The sequence below is a fragment of the Panthera leo genome, chromosome B4, assembly GCF_018350215.1.
Source record: "Panthera leo isolate Ple1 chromosome B4, P.leo_Ple1_pat1.1, whole genome shotgun sequence".
NCBI classification, from domain to species: domain Eukaryota; kingdom Metazoa; phylum Chordata; class Mammalia; order Carnivora; family Felidae; genus Panthera; species Panthera leo.
Window position 1 is genome coordinate 52,318,353 of NC_056685.1, and position 18,795 is coordinate 52,337,147.

The window sequence follows — 18,795 nt, forward strand, 5'->3', positions numbered from 1 at the left end:
TTGCATTTCATTTAAGCGTTTTTCAGCTCCTCCTGACTGTTCCTTAGTACCTTGATCTCTGTAGCAAGAAATTCTCTGCTGTCCTGTATACTGTTCTCAAGCCCAGCGATTAATTTTATGACTATTATTCTAAATTCACTTTCTGTTATATTATTTAAATCTTTTTTGATCAGTTCATTAGCTGTTGTTATTTCCTGGAGATTCTCCTGAGGGGAATTCTTCCATTTGGTCATTTTGGATAGTCCCTGGAGTGGTGAGGACCTGCAGGGCACTTCCCCTGTGCTGTGGTGTATAACTGGAGTTGGTGGGCGGGCCGCAGTCCGACTTGATGTCTGCCTCCAGCCCACCGCTGGGGCCACAGTCAGACTGGTGTGTGCCTTCTCTTCCCCTGTCCTAGGGGCGGGATTCACTGTGGGGTGGCGTGGCCCGTCTGGGTACTTGCACACTGCCAGGCTTGTGGTGCTGGGGATCTGGCGTATTAGCTGGGGTGGGTAGGCAAGGTGCACGGGGGCAAGAGGGGCAGGCTTAGCTCGCTTCTCCTTCGGTGATCCATTTCAGGAGGGGCCCTGTGGCAGCAGGAGGGAGTCAGACCTGCTGCCGGAGGGGTGGCTCCACAGAAGCACAGAGTTGGGTGTTTGCGCGGAGCGAGCAAGTTCCCTGGCGGGAACTGGTTTCCTTTGGGATTTTGGCTGGGGGATGGGCGAGGGAGATGGCGCTGGCGAGCGCCTTTGTTCCCCACCAAACTGAGCTCTGTCATCCCGGGGCTCAGCAACTCTCCCTCCCTTTGTCCTCCAGCCTTCCCGCTTTCTGAGCAGAGCTGTTAACTTATGACCTCCCAGATGCTAAGTCCCGCTTGCTGTTGGAACACACTCAGTCCGGCCCCTCCACTTTTGCCAGCCAGACACAGGGGCTCTGCTTGGCCGTCGGGCCGCCCCTCCGCCCCGGCTCCCTCCTGCCAGTCCGTGTAGCGTGCACCGCCTCGCCGCCCTTCCTACCCTCTTCCGTGGGCCTCTCATCTGCGCTTGGCTCCGGAGACTCCGTTCTGCTAGTCTTCTGGCGGTTTTCTGGGTTAGTTAGGCAGGTGTAGGTGGAATCTAAGTGATCAGCAGGACGCGCGGTGAGCCCAGCATCCTCCTACGCCACCATCTTCCTGCGAAGTCCTATATTTTCTCTTTCTGTAAAAATATGTGATGGCCTGCCCTAACTCCCTAGGCAGTATAAGAACATATTTCTTATGAGATGTTCAACAATCTCATTGAGAGGCAGAAAGGCTGCTTGGGTTGTGATGAGTTGTTTTATCCACTCTGCACATTATGAATAGTTTGGATCGTGTGTAGTTAGGGGCAAGGGGAGTTTTTCAGAGGAGAAGTGATGTGTCCTGTGGGAGGAGACACTAGGTTCCAACTTCCATGTGAGTCTCTGGCTTTCAGGGGCAGCTAATAAATGAACAGAGCTAAAAGTTCTCAAGAGAGACCTACCTTACTGTTAAGGTTATGGGCTCAGTGGTCAGGGTTGTACTCCTGGATGGAGAATAGGAGATAGCTGAGGCATCTCCTGTTATCCCTCGGGTGAGTCATTGGTGCTACAAAATGAGTCCTTGGAAGGAGAGCTTGGAGTATGTTTTTTTGGCAGAAGTCTGCTGGCAGAGTGTAGGGGGTACTTTCTGCTCTGAAAAGAGCCTTTCATCTTAGGATTGTTACTGATATGGGGGAATAGGGATATTTACCACATTGACATTTAGAACATGTGTGCATTTAGGTAAATTTGGACTTCTGTAAACATTTGTTTATTCTTCTAAAATATGTTTTTGATACTAGCATTGTGACCATTATTTAGGAAAATGTCCTCTTAGGGCCATCCAATGGTAAAATTTTTCTGCGATTTCTAAGAGCAGTTTCTCAGCCAAATAAGATATGAAACCCCCTTGAAATAAAATCACATGGGCCTCTTAGACAGGACAGCCACTCTGTCCATGATCTTTTGGTACCATGGATATTTTCCTAGTGTTTGAAGTCCAGAATTCTCTTTGGATTTTCAACATATGAAATGGCATACCTGCCATCCAAAGGGTTCAACCTGTAGGCGTACCCACTGTGTTTAAGATCTGGGGTAGATGAAGCCAGCTTTATTTGAGACAGACCAAATGGGTATTGAAAATCTTAATGAAAGGATGCTTGATGTTATTGGCTCATTTCCTACCTTATTGAGTTTCTGTCACAGTTGCCTGAACAATGTTCAATGACTTAATTTAATTTACTTTCTTTCTTTCTGGGGGACAGGTGGACAAGAAATTCACACAGAAATAGCACGACCTTACAGCTAAGCAGATGTGTATAGACAATTAGAATGTGGGATGGGAATTCTGAGAAAATTATACTGAAATAATGATTGGATGTTGTAAAAGGGATTGACTCTCTTGATAAATTTACTTGCAATTATAAATACTTTGAAAAATATGTTGAAGAAGAGATGATTTTGCAATCATAGCCTTCTAAGAAAGAATGCCAGCCCAGAACTAGGACACTCGTTTGTATTTTCAAAAGTCACGTCCCTTTTCACCTGTAGTGTGGTGTTAACTTTATGGGGTCTGGAGCCAGGCCCCTAGGATTCTTACTTTAGAGTGACTATTTCCTTCCTGTGTGATCTTGGGCACTTTGCAGAATCTTTTTGCAAAGTGGATATGATGATGGTAGCCCACCTTATAGGCTTTTTGTAAGGGCAAAATGAGTATTTGAAATGCTTAGAAGAATGTCTGTCACATAGTAAGTGCTCAGTAAATGTTAGAGATTATAATTTATGAGTAGTTTAATTTCTCTAGATCTCGGTTTTCTCATTTGTATAAGAATATATTTTTTTCTGAGCTTATTGGTATGGATAATAAGAAAGGACCATTTTCCTGAAGGAATTTTGTCTCTAGGAGGAGAGAGAAATGTACTCAAAGGCCAAGGGCTCAATGCAACATAAACAACATCAGAGGTCACTTTGGATCTGGGCAGAAAATGGAAGGCTTCCTGGCCAACGTGCCAGTTGAGTTATGCTTTAAACCAATGGTTGCCAGACTTGGGAATAATATAAAGTGATAACATCTAGAAAACACCACTGGAAGCAAAATACAGATGCCAGACTTTATTTTGGTAAATAATGGAGGGGGGGGGTGCTTCTGTCATCTAATGTAACCATAATTTTATGAAAGAAAGAAGGTACTTAAAGATGAAAGGATTCATCCCTGTCCAAGGGTAAATTCACCATATGTGCTTTTATGGAATCTCATCACATTGTCATTTTTCTCTTCTCCTTGACTTAAGTACAGTGTATTCATCATGGAGCCCGCAATCTACCTACCAAGTGTGGGAAATACTACCTTTAAGGATGAGAAGATGTCAATAGCCAGAAATCATGGATGGGAAGAGAAAAAAGGAATTGAGCATGTAAACAAAGGTAGAATATTGAGATAATTCATATTAGCTGCTTCATTAGGTGAATCCCAAATCCTAGAGGCATAACAAAGTGTGTTTACTTCTCACTCACATGAAGTCTGATATGGGTCAGACGATCTTTCTTTACCTTGTAGCTATGCCATTTGGGACACGAGCCCTCCAAGGTGATTGGCAGGGGAGAGGAGACACGGAGGTACTCTTGGCTCTCAAGTTAAAGTTTTGGAGCAGAGACTAATATCAGACCCTTCTTAAAGAAAATAAAAGCTAACTGTTGGAAGTGGTAGATTTAAGGAGAAACAAGAGCATAAATGAGGGTAGTCATTCTAAAGTTAAATGTGAACAACAGTGTGGGAGCAGAGTTAATAGAAATTCTTGGCAACTTCTCAGATACACAGGAACAAAGGAAACTAAGCAAGGCATTGAAGGTAATTCTAGAGATTGCATGGATGATGGTAAGTGAAGCAGGCAGAACATCATATGAAGAGGATGATCCAGATGGAGATGCACAGAAGACAAACATTTAGGTTTGGACACAAAGTAGACACTGGGCTCTCGATTTGGGAAAAGGTGGCTGGAGTCAAGGAGTGAATGAGATTGTATAGAAGGAAGTGCAGAGATATAAAGAGAGTGGCAGAGAAAGAGCCATTAAACACTACATTTTGGCCCTTTTGCTACTGGGGAGAAGAGAGAAAGTTGACACAGTGAAGAAGCCAGAGGAGTGATAAGAGGCCTGGGGAGAACCAGGAGCACTTCCCACTCCATTGTGCTCTCTAGGAAGTGGTTGGAGGAGAAAAAAAATCCAAGCATGTACTGACAGGTACCATTTTTCAGTTTGTGACTTCAAACTTCAAGGAAGCCTGTGGAACTTTCCACAAATCCTGTTGTATTATCCCTAAAGAATTCACCTTCCCCATTCCAAAGAGGAGCGTTCTACACTTTCTCCTTTCGCACCAAACCTTCAACACGGCCCGCATCTCCTCCCTCTGGACAGATGAGTTTGCTCCTTGTTTCACTGAGAAAATGGAAACGGTCTGAAGGGAGCCTCATCTCTCCACACCACATCCAGGCGGGGCCCAGCCTCTGGTCTGTGTACTGGGAGTCTCGTCTCTTTCTGGAGGGGCTGTCCCTGCTTCTCTCTGAGGACCTTTTCTTCACTTGTGCAATGGCTTTTCTGCTCACTTGCTTCTGCTCCTGCAGCTGTTCTCCCCCTTTCTCCCATATCACCGTTTCCTTTTCCTCCTGGGTTACTTCTGTCAGCACCTAAATGTGCCGAAGTACCTGTCCTCCTTGAGCTCTTCCTAGAATCCCATTTCCCTCTAGTTTCTGCCTCATTTTTCTGCTTCTCTTTGTAGCAACGCTCAGCAGGCCGTCTGTGCTCAGTGTCTTCCCCTGTGTTCTCTGTTTTGTTCTAATCAGCCTTTCCCCGCGTTGTGCCAAGGGTGCCCTTGCCAGCATTAGCAGTGACTCTCCTCTTGCTCAACCTGACGGCCGGTTCTTGACACTTATTTACTTGAACCCTCAGAAGGTTTTGATAAAGTTCACCACTTCCTTCTTACTGAAACACTAACTTTTGGAACACCTCACTGCTGTGGTTTTCTTCCTGTGTTGGTGTGGCCCAGGGCCTAGGCCCTGGGTGTTTATCTGCATTTGCTCCTAGGTGATCTTATTCAGCTGATTGCTTATAAATATTATAAATATACAGGACTTTCCACTTTCCTCCAGTTCTGACCTTTCCATTGAGCTTTAGATTTGTGTATCCATTTGCCTATTGACATCTGTAATAGAGCAACTAATAGGAACTCAAATCCAGCTGCCCCAAACAGACCTATCGGGCTCTCCCTCACCCTCCCAGCAAACAACCACCCGCCCCAGTCTTCTGCTCTCCATCCCTCCTGCACTCTAGGCCACCACCATCCTTCCACTGGCTTTGCAGCAGCCACCTGACTGACCTCTCTGCTTCCACTATGCTTCTCCTCACCCCAAACCCAGCATATACTCTGTACGGCAGCTGGAGTGATCTAGGTTGAAAACTGAAATTAGACCATGTTACTCTTCTGTTTAAAACCCTCCAAATGGCCTTCCTTAACCTTTATGAGAAATCCTGGTACCTTTTCCCATGGCCTGTAAGATCCTGGAAGGCCCATCTGTCTGCTTGCTCCTTGGTTTGCTTACCCTATTCCAGTCACGCTGGCTTCTTTCACCTTTTCCTCGAACAAGCCAAGACTGTGTGATAGGGCTTTAGCCTTCCTTTCCCCCAGGTATCTGGGTAACTCACTCCCTTGCTTGCTTCATCAGGACTCTGCTCAAATATCACCTCCTGAGAGAAACCTTCCTCAAAGATACTGTGTGAAGTGGCCACTCCCTATACCCTTTCTAACTCCTTTGCCCTGTCTTATTTTTCTTCATAGTCCTTATCACTACAAATTTATATTGTATGCTTGTTTACTTTTTACTCATCTATCTCCTACATTAGAATATAAGATCAGTGAGGGCAGAATCCATGGTATAGGAAGATGTTTTGTCTGCCCTTGTCCCACTGTCTGCTGTCAGCCACCCTGCTAGGAGACGGCGCTCCTATCCAGTCCTGGCCACCATCATACTTTTCTGCCACACAGCAGGGAGTCTGTAAGTGTGTATGAAGGAAGGAATGAATAACTGACACGTTTTCTTGTTCAGAATCTTGCAGGTGATGGACTAGGCTGTGTGGATGACAACCCACACGTGTGCTGTCTTTGGCAGAGATGTGGTAGCTGGAAATAGGAGATTCTGCGGACTTCTGGCTTCTCCATTTTTCATACGTTCATCCTCAGTGACTCTTCTCTCCCCTTTCAGCTTCTTCTCCTCAGCACTCCCTCAGATAATTCAACCTTAAAATTCCTTTGGATTGAGAGAACTGTGGGATTTGGGAAAAGGCCGTGAAGTGTTAGAGATTATGCTGCCATCTAAAGGACAGAAGCGGTAGGAAGCCTGTCTTTGCAAAACTGAGAGCCGAGATTGGAAATTTCGTCGGCAGTGGGGGCAGCTAAGACCAACTCCGCCTGCTCAGAAAACGTATTGTTCTATCTGGTGAAAGTTGTTGGGGAATTAGCACAAATGTCTGCAAAAGATTGAAAGTCAGAAAATCACTTCGTATCTGTTTTTTTTCTCCCCTCCTTTAAAATACAAGTTTGTGTGTGTGTGTGTGTGTGTGTGTGTGTGTGTGTGTAGTGGGAAAGGAGGACTTTTTTTCTTTTTTTTGGGTGAGAGAAAAGATCCCAAAATGTCGACACTGGTTGTCTTTGGGTGATGGAAATATGGTATTTTTTCTTCTTTGTTCTCTTCTCTGAAGTGTCTTCAAAGTCCATTATTACTTAAGTGATTTTTTTAAAAAAGGATTTTTTAAATTTAAATGGGGGAATAAGCAAGGTTGAGCTGGAAAATGCATGCCTTGTGAAGATGAAATGGAAGGAAATCTTTGATCAAATAAAAATTATGTTGGAAGAGTCATATGATATTTTGTGTTTTCCCTCTTTGAAGGGGCCTGTTTCTTAGGCTCAGACTTGACAAAATTCAAAGGCTTACATTTGGAGAAATAATTTAATATTATTAAAAGTGACCATTAGGATGAGTAGACAAAATTGTGGATAATAGTTGGATAGTTCAATAATCTCTGACTTTTACAGGTAGAAGGTGAAAGAGGGATAATTTGGTTTGTGGAGGAGAAGCAACTTCAAAAATTTCAGAGAACTGCATTTTGGCTAAGAAGCAGGAGAGTTTGGAAAAGAACAACACACGTGCTAAAGGTCAGAAAAGTCCTGCAAAGGAATCAGCAAAGTAAGCATGCCTGGTCTGCAATGATTATGGTCCAAACAGAGTGATTATTTATCCCATGCTACCTGAAAGCATTTGAAAGCATTCATGGGTCCTCTACCCAGACAAGATCATCTGAGCCGGATGAAAATGTTTTTAAACTGTGAAAGCTATCTCATAATTTGAGTAGATCAGCAAAGGAACTTTGGGATCCAGGCTCATTAGAGATTTTTTTTTTTTATGTTTGTTTATTTTTGAGAAAGAGAGCATGAGTAGGGGCAGGACAGAGAGAGAGGGAGACAGAGGATGTGAAGCAGGCTCTGTACTGACAGATTTGGGGCTTGAACTGACAAACGGTGAAATCATGACCTGAGCTGAAGTCGGAAGCTTAACCCGCTGAGCTATCCAGGCACCCCTCATTAGAGCTCTTTTAAGGAACTGGAGCAACCATTAGGAAGAAGCTTGGCTGGGATGTGTGTCCAGAAGAGAGAGAACTAATGTGTAATGTGTGCTTAAGGGATGTAAGTGCTAGGGCACTTTCTAGAGGATAATTGGAAATGCTGTCCATTATGAGCTGAGGTTTGAATTAAGGGTCAGTGTTTTCGTGCCTACCCGCAGAAGCCCAGGGAATGACCTGAAAGGAGGATTAGAGAAAGGTGAGGAGTCTGGCAGGTAAGACAGATTTTGGGAGTTTCTTCTGCATTATAGGTCTTGGGTTACAGTTTGCAAATGATACCTGCTGTGTAATAATAATAATAATGTTGAAGAGTTACTATGTGTCAGGAACTATGCTAAGTGGTTTGTGAATAATATCTCAATCTTGTCCAAAATTAGGTGATATAGGTGCTTAATATGACATCTTAAAACAAGAGCGACAACCCCCAGACCAGGGAACTCCATTTAAGTAATTGTCCTCAGTTCACACAGCTAATAGGTATGTACAGTATAATCTGAGGCCTTAATTTAAATGACTACCCTATATTGCCCAAGAGCCGGTTTTCAAATTTTGCTCCTATGACCCCTAAAGAAATTTCAAACTGGCCAACCTCTGCCACTAGCCAGTTCTTTGTTCTATCTCCTGTTGGTCCAGGAACCCTCTTAAGAACCCTCACTGATACATTCACTTTGGTAAACTTAACGGCAATAGCAACAAAAAACTTGAAAATCGAAGTTAAAAATTACATATGTTTTTCTGTGACCGTAAGGTTTATTATGTTAAAATATTTCTGTAGCATTGAATTTTCACTGTGATTATTAATGGTCTACAGTTGCTCAAAATTGTATAGATGTATTAAAATATTTGATTGTTATTTTTATTTAATTTTTTTAATGTTTATTTATTTTTGAGAAGAGAGAGAGGCAGAGTGCAAGCAAGAGGGGCAGAGAGAGAGAGGGAGACACAGAATCCGAAGCAGGGTCCAGGCTTCGGGCTGTCAGCACAGAGCCCAACGCGGTGCTTGAACTCATGGACTGTGAGATCAGGACCTGAGCTGAAGTTGGATGCTTAACCAACTGAGCCACCCAGGCACCCCTTTGATTGTTATTTTTTGAAAAGGTGAAAATAGATGGGAAATGCATCTTTTAGTTAGACTGATAGAGGAGTATGTATGTGAAACTGTTTCTGAGGCTTTTAAAAAAGGAATTACCAAATTCTTTTTGGTTCTGGACCATTTTAAGGTTTGAGATGGGTGAGAGGTAGACTTTTCTTTTGTAAATAGGGAGAAAAGTGACTTTGAGAAGAGTGCACTCTCAGACCAGTTATAGGAAAAGTACCTGTAAGAGTAGAGGATCTGCAAATCAATTCCTTTACAACTGTCTGTGACCTCGCACCCATTCTAATATCTTCACACAGGGCAAGAGTACCTCCCTTGGAAGACTGCTGTCTGTCTGTCTGTATGTATGTATGTATGTATGTATTTATTTATTTATTTATTTATTATTATTAAAAAAATTGTTTTTAACGTTTATTTATCATTGAGAGACAGAGAGACACAGAGTGTGAGCAGGGGAGGGGTAGAGAGAAGGGGAGACACAGAATCCAAAGTAGGCTCCAGGCTCTGACCTGTCAGCACAGAGCCCAATGCAGGGCTCCAACTCACAAACTGCGAGATCATGACCTGAGCCGAAGTCAGTCGCTTAACCAACTGAGCCACCCAGGTGCCCCTGTCTGTCTGGGTTTTAAAGTGGCCTGTTTCTCTCAAGTATCTTGGTGGCTGACCTGGTTTGGACTTGGCAGATTTGTCAGACCTCTGGCCTCTGCTCTTATTCCTGGCTTATGTTACTTTAGGCCCATGGCTTCACTCTGATCTTTGGCTTCAGTGTCCATCCTGGGTCTGACTGTCTTGCTGATCTATCTTCTTTTTCACATCTGTCCCAGCAATGTCCTTGGCTTCCTAGCTTTGTAACTTGACAGCTTGATCTTTTGTTCTACACATTCCAGAAAGGCACCTCAGGGGTGCTAGATAAGGCACCTCAGGGGTGTCTACCTGTCAGTCACCTTGCTTTCATGAGGTCTCTGTTAAATTAAAAAGTACTTTGTCATCCTACTTGGAAATCTGGCTCCTTTCCTTCAATCTGCTTCTAGTATCCTGCTTTATTCCTATTTACTTTTTGGTCTTCTTTGCTCCTTCAGGCTTAATTGCTTCTCACATTTCCTTCTGAGGTTTTAATTTGTTCTAGTGCATGATTTTTCTAAGTGCTAGCAAAGATAAAAACTATAAAAAATGTCAGAATTTACCAACTTTTAGAGGTTGAAGGAACAATGTAACTTGTGATTTCTGTGTGAAATAGATTTGGGGACTGCTGAAGTCATGGAAGCGTAGGAGGTCTGAAGCTGTGTGAGGAGAGTTTGAGGACCAGCATTCCTCCAGGTCTTCCCAGTCGGTCTGCGGTAGCACATGACGTACGCGCTTCCTTCGCTCTTTCCATCTTGCCAACCAATGTGCCTGACTCTGGCGGTTGAAACAGGAGGGAGGGAAGAGAGATGGGGGGAGGGGGCAAGGAGGTTCGTGACTGACATCTTATAGAAAGGGATTTGCCAATATTCGAAATGAACTCTTTCTCGCCTGCGATGCTTTCTTTTGTTTTGTGGACACGCACGTTGCCTCATGATTGGGGGTTCCTCATCTGTAGTTCCCTTGTTCCAGTTGTGTGTTCTTGCTCATGCCCTCCTAAGACTCTCGCTGTTTTGGTGGTCCATCTGTGGCTTCTGTTTGCTGAGATCTCATGAACCTCTGCAGGTGGCTGTGTGGAATCCCTGTCTTGGTGTCCCTCTCTCTCATGTATGTCCAGAGCTCACGTAGTGCCATTGCTTGCCCACGTGGTGCTTTTGTGTTTATCAGAAAGGAGTGCACATTTCTCAAGACACTTTGTTTCTATCTGTCAGGAAATTGTGACCGTGTGTACTGGGTTTGTTAGACCAAGACCCTCTATTGCCTTGTGCCAGAAGAGAAACGTTCCTGTACTAGCACATACATGCATTCCTCCCAGCATCCCCCCCCTCCCCACCCAGCAGAGGTTGTACCCTTGAGAGCACATAACTTGCACACTATCTATGGTGGCTCTAGGCTCACATATGGAAATATTCTTTGCTTAGATTCTGGAAATGAATACTGATTCCAACACAGCAGCAAAGTCTTCTTTGCCCTACTGCCAAATCAGTTAGGATTGTTTACTCTGAGAGTAGTCTTCTTGAAGCTCTTTCTTGCCATGAAAGAGGGTCAGCCTCCCCTGCAAGCCCAGTGGGACACTCAAGATGGGGATTCACAGAGGAGCAACAGCTACCTCCATAGGAATGTTCTTCACAAAATCTCACCAGTATCTAACTGTATGACTTTTTTTTTTAAAAAGTAACCTCTAGGCCCAACACTGAGCTGCTTGAACCTATAACCCTGAGATCAAGAGTTGCAGGCTCTAGCAACTGAGCCAGCCAGGCCCCCCTTTGTCTGACCTTTTATAATCTTAATGTTCATAAAGAATTTCAAGAGTCATGTAACAGGTTTTTGTAAATTTTGCATGTGGTGCCATACTGCTTTTTTCATTTGGTGTCTTGGTCTGTCTGCTGGAACTTCTACTTTAAGTTTCTATTATATAAATTAAAAAAATGTAAATATTTCTTCAGAGGTGATCAGCACTTCTCATTTTACTTCAGTGAGAATAACTTAGCATTGATCGAACTCGTCTTCGCTGGAAAACCAACATTTACCAAAGAGTCTTCTTTGTAGATTTGCTTGTAGGAACATGGCACATTTCTTTCAGTATAATTTATTAAGGAGGAGTTTCATGAGAGTTTTTTTATTTTTGTTCCTTCTGGAAGGCACAGAGGATCATGTGAAAGAGAGATCCCTGAGGACAGTTTAAGAGGAGATGGGTTAAAGCTGCAAATAGCAAGATTTAAGGTTAAGTATGAAGAACTTCCTAACATAGAAAATTCTTGAGCACTGGAATGAAATATCAAAAACCTTCCCCCCAAAGCTAGCCACCAAACCAACTTTGTGGAGTTATGTAAACTGCTTTATTTTCTATAAGTGTTCATTGATCTCTTCAAGTTGATGAAGGTTGATTATATACTTAGTCCTTGATTAAACCAGGAAAATTCTGCTGAAAAGATCTAGTTATAATTTCTCTTTCAACACATATGTAGAATTATCTATCCATTTGAACCCATATAAACGAATACAGTCTTGTGATCCAGTTTGTGTCAGTGACATATTAAGAAAAAAACAAAACAAAAACAGTAACTTGCTGGGTGATCAGAGGCTTTGGTTTTGACATCTGTAAAATAGTGTTAGAGAAAATATATAATTAAAAACAATTCAAAATCTTTACTTGGTTTTCTCTACAAATATACAAGGGTAGCAGGTGGTGGTGAGTCCTGGAGGACAATTTTTCATGAGTTTCTCACATTTCTGCAATTCTCACGAAGGAAATCGCTGACTGCTCTTTGTTCTGGACTGTCGTTTCAAAGATGTCTGTATAGCTAACCAACAGCCTTGGAAGACGGAGATCTTATCTCCTTCTGGAACAAAGAACAGGTTTTCTTGTAGTTTTGTGTGGTAGGCAGAACCGTGGCCCCTCCAGAGATGTCCATGCCTTCATCCCAGGAACCTTTGAATATGCTACTTTATAGGGCAAAGGGGAATTAATATTGTAGATAGAATTAGGAAGGCTAATCAGCTACAGGGTCTGAAAGTAAGGAGTTTGTCCAGGTGGGTGCATTGTAATCAGAATGATCATGTAACGTGCGAGAAGGGAGCACCTGGGTGGCTCAGGCAGTTAAGCATCCGACTTTGGCTCAGGTGATGATCTCACAGTTTGTGAGTTCAAGCCCTGGTTTGGGCTCTGTGCGGACAGCTCGGAGCCTGGCACCTGCTTCACATTCTGTGTCTCCCTTTCTATCTGCCCCTCCCCAACTCTCTCTCTGTCTCTCTCTCTCTCTCTCTCAACATTAAATAAACATTTTTTTTAAAGTGCAAGAGGGAAGCAGAAAAGCAGGTCAGTTTGATTCTCTGTGAGAAAGACTCAACTTAGTCTTCTTAGTCTTGAGGATGGAAGAAAGGGGCCATAAACCAAGGAATGCTGATGGTTTTAGAAACTGGAAAAGTCAAGGACATGGATTCTTCTCCAAAAGGAATGCAACCTTGCCAGCACTTAGATTTTAGTCCAGTGGGATTCCATTTGAACTTCTGATCTCCAGAACTGCAAGGTAATGCACTTGTTTTGGTTAAGCCACCAAATGTGTTTAAGCCTCTTTAGACCTCACTATGTGGTGTCTTAGGGGAAATTTTGTTAGTCTCTCTGGTTCCCCTCTTCTCTGATGCAAGACCTGGCTCAGTTGTTAGTTTGGTTCACCCGTGCTGCTTGTCTCCGTGCCTCCAGAAATATAACTGTGAAATTAAAGTGACTGCTTTACAGGCTGGCGGTGGCCAGAGAGATTGGCTTGTGAAAGAATTTGGGAAGAAGTGTGCAACTGTGCTTATAATTAGCTCAAGAAACGTTAAAAAAGCAAGTTAACAAGAAACAGTTAAAAAAGTATTTATAGTTAAATGTTTAAACAGTTAAAAAAGCAAGGCAGTCTTTTAGGTCCTGGGACAGTGCTGGGAGTGAAGACCAGGAAATGGAGCTCCCTGAGCAAGATCGAAAAGGACCTTGTTGGGGAAGAACTTGAATGATGCGTATTCAGGGTCTGGATTGGGAAGAAGTTTGGGGATTCTGGGGAAGGGGAATTTTTGGGGGTTCATCACTGAAATTTTTGCCAGGAACATGTCATTTTTCCCAGAGCCAGAGGCTTCACTTAAACATTTCTTCCTCTTCATTGGTGTAGTAAGAAAATCTATAGATTTGTTTTCTTTTCCAGTTCTTCTTTGAGAGAAATAATGAAAAAATATTACTGTTCATGCTCTTGGAAGTCACTAATAAATAATATAGATCACGGGCGCCTGGGTGGCTCAGTCGGTTGAGCGTCCGACTTCAGCTCAGGTCATGATCTCGCGGTCCGTGAGTTCGAGCCCCGTGTCGGGCTCTGGGCTGATGGCTCAGAGCCTGGAGCCTGCTTCTGATTCTGTGTCTCCCTCTCTCTCTGCTCCTCCCCCATTCATGCTCTGTCTCTCTCTCTATCTCAAAAATAAATAAACGTTAAAAAAAATTTATAAAAAAAAATATAATATAGATCAGAACTTTATCCATTCAGCAGGGGACTGATTGAATTCTCCTTGCCTCTTCTGAACTGGATGTCTAAAATGTGTCCTCCTTTTGTTCTGAGATCTATGAAGTCACCAACTCCTTTAAGAGGTTTGGAAGGAACTGAGGGTTACCAGGTTGGTTAATGGATAATTTTCATGTATTCTGTGCAAAATACTCTATGCATAATATATTCAATTTTTAAGAAGAGACAGTTGGGCATGCAGAATTTTGGTACCTAAAAGAATCCTTTCTTGATTGGAAAAATGTAAGCAAAGAAGTGCATTTTGGTAAAGGTATGTAATCTATGCTTCTGTGACTTTTTGGTAAAGTCATATAATCAATGCTTTTCTGTTCTGACCACTACAAAAGAAAAAAAGCTTCCACGTGTAGCAAAGATGCATTCCAAAATCAGGAGACCAGTCAACCTCACTTCTACCTGTCCACTCTTCAAGCATGAGGATGGTGTATATAACAACAAAAGATGCTTCAGAACAAATTATGAGTCCTTAGGAGATAAATTAAAGTCTTTTTTATTAGTTGTAAAGGAACGGTTATTGCCAAATATGTCCTGTAATGGGGTTACATCCTGAGGCTGTCTCTCAGGCTGAATTTATGTATAGGAGAGAGACCACATGTAATTCAGTGACTGATAAAACTATGGGTGAGATCAAGTATGATTTCTACCATTTAATGAGAAATAAAAAGATATTTGGATTTAGGAGTTTATATTTATTGGTTGATATTTACCTAGTTAAGGTGATTAACACACAATGTTTTTAAAAAATGTTTGTTTTTTGAGAGAGAAAAAACATACGTAGGGGAGGGGCAGAGATAGAGAGGGAAGGAGGCACTGAATCGAAGCAGGCTCCAGGCTCTGAACTGTCAGCACAGACAGCCGACATGTGAGATCATGACCTGAGCTGAAGTTGGATGCTTCACTGACTGAGCCACCAACACACTGACGTCCCAACACACAATATTTAAAAAATCTTCCCTCATGGGCACCTGGGTTGCTTAGTTGGTTGAATGTTTGACTCTTGATTTTGGCTCAGGTCATGATCCCAGGGTCATGAGATCAAGCCCTGTGTCAGGTTCTGCACTGGGTGTGGAGCCTGCTTAAGATTCCCTCTCTCCCTCTTCCGCCATGCCTGCATTTGCTTTCTCTTTCCCTCTCTCTCAAAACAAAAACAAAAACAAAAACACAAAAAACCCCAAAACTTCCCTCAGTAGACAACAGAACAATACTTATAATCTAATCTTTATATGAAGACATTTTTCTAAAGAAGAAATATATATTGTGACTCACATATCCCTTCTTGGTGTTGGCACGGCCTTTTGACCTACCAAGCTTAAGCCAGGCACTGCTGTTCACCTGGTGACTCTTTCTCAGTGGTTAGAACGATAAACTATTTGGGATTATACTTTATAAGCCTGTAAGTACTGGTAACATTGAATAAGGAAGTTAGGGAAAAAATACTTTCCGCAGATCAGCAAGATAAGAAAGCAAAGAGCAGGATAGAAAGAATTAAGAAATAAGTAAAAATGCTGCATTTCCTCTCATGGGATAGATTTTTCAACAACTCCAGAGGACCAAAATATAAACTTTGACGTCTCAAGTTCCTTTGTGGTTCTGTTCTAAGAAGTAATTACATCCATTTAATATTGTTGTCTTTGCACAACATTAATTTATTCCTATTTTGACCTTAAGAGTTCTGGCAGAATTTATGGTTTATTCATTTGCCTAAGTGTGGATTGTGTAAAAACAATCTTTAAATGACTTGATACATATATATGAGACACTTAGAGGAGGGTCTGGTACATGTTTGCACTGCAGAGTGTTAATATTTTTTCAGAAGAGGAAAAATCCTACGAAGAGTCAAAAAGCATTTAAACTGTTTATGGTTAATCTTTGGAATGCCTTTTGGTTAAACTTTCCACAGCTCAGCACGACATTAGATTGAATGCATTTGCTTGTTTCCCAGATGGTTGGATGACATTTTTGACTTTTTAGGATGACTTTTGAGGCTGTCTTTGTCTGATGGTTTATGTCAAAGTCTGTCTTTTCTAGTCCCTTGAGTTTTGAAGAGCAGCTAGAGATGTTTTGAACCATTAGATGTCGCTTTCTTCTCATTTTGGTTTATGAAATCCGCCCAGGGTTTAAGCTTTTTAGTTTTCTTATTTTTTTTAAATGTCTATAAATAGTCTTTATGTCAAAGCTAAATGGGAAATTTAATTTTAGATTAGGAGATAAGAGGCACAATACTCAACTCCTTGGAATGATTAAACTTTGTGTCTGTTTTAAGTGACCTGACTCAATGTCCCTAGTTGACTAAATTTGGAAATGCAGTGTGTGTGTGTGTGTGTGTGTGTGTGTGTGTGTGTGTGTGTGTTTCTTTTTTCTTGTCAAGGTTAGCATAACACTGTTTCTACACTGACACTTTTGCATGGGTATACCTTTATGCAGGTCAAAGTTCATGGGTTTTTATCTAGTGATCAATGGGTGAAAACTTTATTCCTCAGATACCAATTTAGTATCATTCTTCGAGAAAAGCCTCTTGACTCCTCTTCCCCACCCAAATCACTTAGGAAAAGCCGTGTACTTATCACTTAGTATTTAGCCTCATGGAACCTTAAGTAACCTTGAGAATGTGGACTCTCTTTTTCATTCTTATAACATGCCCAGTTGTTGAAGGAGGTCATTAAGAGGACGTGACTGTTAGTTGACCCAAGGGCTGGACCCAGGCAACCAGAGGCTCCTTAGCCCCTCCCCTGCCCTTGGAATGTATCTTCTGCCCACTGTTCCCACAGTAGGAGCTATTTCAAGGTCATGGCCTTGAGAGAGTAAGGGGTCACTGAGACTATCTGTATAGTATACATGTTTTAACTCTTAAAAAAATTTTTTTTGACGTTTATTAAAATTTTTTTTAACATTTATTTATTTTTGAAGGAGAGAGACAGAGCTTGAGTGGGGAAAGGGCAGAGAGAGAGGGAGACACAGAATCTGAAGCAGGCTCCAGGCTCTGAACTGTCAGCACAGAGCCCAATGGGGGGCTCAAACTGACAAGCTGTGAGATCATGACTTGAGCCAAAGTTGGGTGCTTAACGGACTGAACAACCCAGGTGCCCCTAATTTTTATTTATTTTAGAGAGAGAGAGAATGAGATTGGGGGAGGGGAAGAGAGAGAGAGGGAGACACAGAATCCAAAGCAGGATCCAGGCTCTGAGCTGTCAGCACAGCTGAAGTCGGTTGCTCAACCGATTGAGCCACCCAGGCTCCCCTACATGGATTAACTATGAAAATTATGGTGGGCAGGTGCAGCGACTTACTCATTTGTAGTCACCCAAGACAAGCTGTGTACATTCCCTTGCTTATTAAATCTGCCACCTACCAGTCTGGAGTGGCCTGCCTCTTTGTTCAGTCTCTCCTTGCTTTTTTTTTTTTTTTTCCCCAACATAATAATTAATTGTATTTTTTTTAATTTACATCCAAGTGAGTTAGCCTATAGTGCAACAACGATTTCGGGAGAAGATTCCTTAGTGTCCCTTACCCATTTAGCCCATCCCCCCTCCCACACACCCTCCAGTAACCCTCTGTTTGTTCTCCGTATTTAAGAGTCTCTTATGTTTTGTCCCCCTCCCTGTTTTTATATTATTTTTGTTTCCCTTCCCTTATGTTCATCTGTTTTGTCTATTAAAGTCCTCATATGAGTGAAATCATAATGATTTTTGTCTTTCTCTGACTGAACAATTTACTTAGCATAATACCCTCCAGTTTCATCCACATAGTTGCAAATGGCAAGATTTCATTCTTTTTGATTGCCGAGTAATACTCCATTGTATGTATATGTGTGTGTGTGTGTGTGTGTGTATATATATATATATATATATATATCCATTCATCTGTTCTCTCCATTCTCTATCCATTCTCTATCCATTCATCCATTGATGGATATTTGGGCTCTTTCCATACTTTGGCTATTGTTGATAGTGCTGCTATAAACATTGGGGTGCATGTGCCCCTTTGAAACAGCATACCTGGATCCCTTGGATAAATACCTAGTAGTGCAATTGCTGGGTCGTAGGGTAGTTCTAGTTTTAATTTTTTGAGGAACCTCCATGCTGTTTTCCAGAGTGGCTGCACCAGCTTGCATTCCCACCAACAATGCAAAAGAGATCCTCTGTCTTCTCCTTGCTTTCTGTGTCTAGGGACCAATTTCAAATTTCACCTGGGAACTCTCGAACTTTGGAACCAACACAAGTATAATGCACAAAGTTCTATCAGGTACATCATTAATAAGTATTTGTTAAATGAATGAATAACTAATTAAATGGGGCAAGAAAGTGACCTGGGGATGCTTTGATCTTGCGCCTGCTGTATATTCAGTAGTTTTCTTTTCTTATCCTGGAACCAACTGTGCACATGCTTGTTTCAAATGTTAAGTCACGCTTTGGATGACATAAAGCTAAGAGGGCCTTTCTTCAGCAAGAGGCAGAACTTGGCCTCACTGGTCTTGACTTGGCTTAGGCTTCTTCTGTCAATCTTTTCTCTGGGCGTTTTCTTGAGTGGCACACGGTGCTAGCTTCTAGATGTGTTGAAAAAAATTTTTTTTCACGAATTGCTCATCAAAATAGTTTCTTGGAGCCTTGAAAAAACAGGAACTTGAACAGAAAGATGAGGGTAATATTAAATTGATGTGAAATCTTTACTTGCAGTTTAAGTAATTGTTTTATTGCTGCAATTTGCTGTGTCTGGGAGGCCTGGCCTGATGCCTGTGATGGCTGTATCCCCTGGAGAGAAAGAGTATCACTTAAAAAACTCATAATGTACATGGAAATTATTTTCTAACATTTGAAGAGGATGTATCCCAAACCCTTCTGTAAATCTCAA

The 18,795-nt window shown here is 42.1% G+C and overlaps 2 long non-coding RNA genes across 2 annotated transcripts in view; both read left to right on the top strand.

Annotated features, from left to right (window-relative positions):
* Nucleotides 1-18,795, top strand: part of LOC122224304 — a 211,763-nt gene that overhangs the window by 63,309 nt on the left and 129,659 nt on the right. The gene's annotated exons all lie outside the window — the stretch shown is intronic.
* The window catches only part of LOC122224303, a 52,904-nt gene continuing 35,273 nt past the window's right edge, over nucleotides 1,165-18,795 (top strand). The window contains exon 1 of the long non-coding RNA XR_006204716.1: nucleotides 1,165-7,250. This is a non-coding gene — a long non-coding RNA (uncharacterized LOC122224303). The remainder of the gene's footprint in view (nucleotides 7,251-18,795) is intronic.